This window comes from Solanum tuberosum, unplaced genomic scaffold, assembly GCF_000226075.1.
Source record: "Solanum tuberosum cultivar DM 1-3 516 R44 unplaced genomic scaffold, SolTub_3.0 scf00292, whole genome shotgun sequence".
Lineage (NCBI taxonomy): Eukaryota > Viridiplantae > Streptophyta > Magnoliopsida > Solanales > Solanaceae > Solanum > Solanum tuberosum.
In genome coordinates, this window is record NW_006239216.1 from 818,145 (window position 1) to 821,274 (window position 3,130).

Sequence of the window (3,130 nt, forward strand, 5' to 3'; positions counted from 1 at the left end):
AGCAGGAGTAGAAGAAGGATTTCATGATTAATACAGTTTTCTTATTCAATTAAGGAAAACTATTTCTCATTCAATTAAGGATAACTATGCGACAATTTTCCTTTCAATGCCAAGTGCAAGAAGGAGTCCTAGTCAAGTTCGGTTTAAACAAGGCTTTTTAGCGGCGAAGTTCGAGTTGAACAAGGACTTTGAAGAGGTGTGTTTTATAATAGGGCAATATTTTCATCAGAAAAAATTGTGCACTTACATAGAGAGAAGATCAAAACATGATCAAGAGTTTGAGAGAGTTTTGAGATTTACTTGGGGAGTGTTGCGAGTTTGTAAGGAAAAAGTTGTAAGATTGTAGTTAAGAGTTTTGATTACAATCAAGTGTGCGTGTAGGATTTGTCTAACAAGTTTGAGAAACTTGATGGATGGAAGAAGACTTAAACCTGGGGTTTTTTGTCTTGGGTAGCTAGGAAATAGAGTTTATAATTTCTTAGGTAGTAATTAGAGTTTATAATTCCTTAGATTAACTAGGTGTGTAATCTTTGTGTTGTTTGGAGTTGAGATAAATAATACAAAGTTGTGAACTAATTATTATTTTACAAAATTATTTACTAGAACTCACAAACAGTAAAGAACAAGTAGTTAGTACGTGTTCCTTTACAAAATAAAGGGGGTCATAATTCCAACAGAACCCAAGTTTCGTGGGTGGTTCTTCTAGTTTGTAGTTGCAACACAATGGCAAACCTATACTCTTTATGGGTGCACAGTTAATTATAACATAATTTATGTCAGTTTCTCAAGATAGATAATATTGATCCATGCACATTAAGTTACTGTATCACTAAACACCTTGGTCATTAATGTTAATCCTAAAAAATTCTTAGTAGATACTTTAAAGGTAGTAATCTCAAATTGAATAAATAACGTCAATGATCAAACAAATGAGTTAAGTGAGCTTTATAAATAACGTGTTGACGAAGAGGTATTTTGTCTAAATTTCTATGCTAAAAGTGTATCTTCCTGTAGGTCCATACAAATATTTTGTCTTTTGACTAAATTGTCATTTTGATCTCTTTATCTTTCATTCATCAGGCATTTTTGTGCCTTCACTTAAAAAACGGCCCCACAACCTATTTACTTAAGCATATGGTACAAAAAAGGGATTAGTTGTTCTTAGATAAGAGTAATTTTTATTTTATTTTTAAGGGCAATGGGGTTTGTATCCTCATACCCAATATTCCCCAAGACAAATTGTATCATTTGGAATAATCTTCTTTGTGCGTTTGGATTGACTAATTGTACACTTTAAGATAGTGGGTTTTACTTCATTTTTAGCGACATGCACTTTTCTCCCACTGATTAATCTTGATTTATTCTAATTAGTCTGAGACTAATCCTCTTTTCTTTGAGAGTGGGGTCTATGTTCCCCACAAGTATGCAAACATCTTTTTATCAAAATACAAAGAAGGTTCCCTTTCCCGCCCATCTACTATTTACTACTCCCTCCGTTCTATTTTATTTGAGGTAGTTTGACTCGGCACGAAATTTAAAAAAGAAAGAAAGACTTTTAAAACTTGTGGTCCAAAATAAATAATAGAAATTTGTGTGGTTGTAAGGCCTCATTTGTTTTCACTAAGATTAAGACCTCTGAATCTGAATACACGTCTGAATATTAAGATTTGCATTAAGAGTTAGGTGTCTAGATCTGAATACACATCTGAATATTAAGATGTGGTCTCCAAATCTGAACATTGAATGAATATTGTTTTCTTTCAATATATGGATGTGTATATGAAATCAAACATTATATTAATAAAATGTTACAAAAAAATCATTTCAACAAAAAATATTACTTTTTGATTAAAAAAATATCAAAATCATCAAGCATAACATAAAAAAAATCACTAATAAAAAATATTTCATAGGCACAATATAGTATCAAAAAGTTCAATAAGATTGATAGATACTAGTCGAAAAATAATAAATAAAGTATCACATTATCAGCGCCTAACATATATTTTGGTTAATTAGAAAAACTAAAGAATTCTTGTCTTTTTTCAATAACCTTAATCCAGTTCTCTAACTTGTGAACCTCTAACGTCATTCATGTTTTTTTGTAGCAGACAGTTTCACAAAATATACTAGCACATGTACTGTATAATGGCTCTTCACATCCAAGTCCATGTATTTTTTCCATTTATTCTTCAAATGTGGGTGCACAATTTTTTTAATCAATAACTCCAGAGCAGTAATCGTCTTCTTATCAATTTCTAATTCAGACAAATAAGTTTTTTTATTCCTCAAAAAAATAATTCCAGCTGAAATTGAAGATTGGGATGGAGAATTATTAGGAGCTCCATTATTTGTGTCACCAACTAGTTCAACAACAATAATATATTTGTGTTATCTCACAAACAAGTTTGATGATCAAAGAGTCTCAATAAAATTATTGACCTAAGACAAAATTCTAATAAGAGAACTCAAATATGTATACACAATTACTATTTTTAATTATGAATAGTATTTTTTCACTCAAAAACCTTGATGAACATCAATACACTAAAAATATTATTGCAACAAGTGTTCTTGACAAACATCAATACACCCTAAGAAAATTATTAATCTAAAAAAGTACTTGTAAAGATTATGAAAACTTACCAGTTCAAGAGGAAAAAATTGGTGTTTGATTGAGAAAAGAGAGGAATTTTTTTTGTAGTTGTGAGAGCAAAAGTCACGCAAAGACCGAGAGAGGCGATACAATATTATTTTATAACTTATTAAATAAGTCTGAATGATATTAAGACTTTTCTACAGATCTGATCCGTTCAGACCTTTTCAGGTCCATTAAGAGGCTTTTTGAAAAAAGAAACAAATGGACTTAATGGGTTAAATCTGAATCATTCAGATTCAGACCTAAAAACCAAACACACTTAATGGGCTGAACTGAATGATTAAGATTCAGACCTCCATTAAGTGCAAACAAATGAGGCCTAAGTGAAGTGTTTGCATTACTACATAAAAAATGATCTTTAACGGCTATTAATTAATGACAATAGCTTAATTACCGCTAAATATGTATTTTTAGCGGCAATTAGCACTCTTTGTATATGTACCTTTAGCAACATTGAATCTAATGACACTT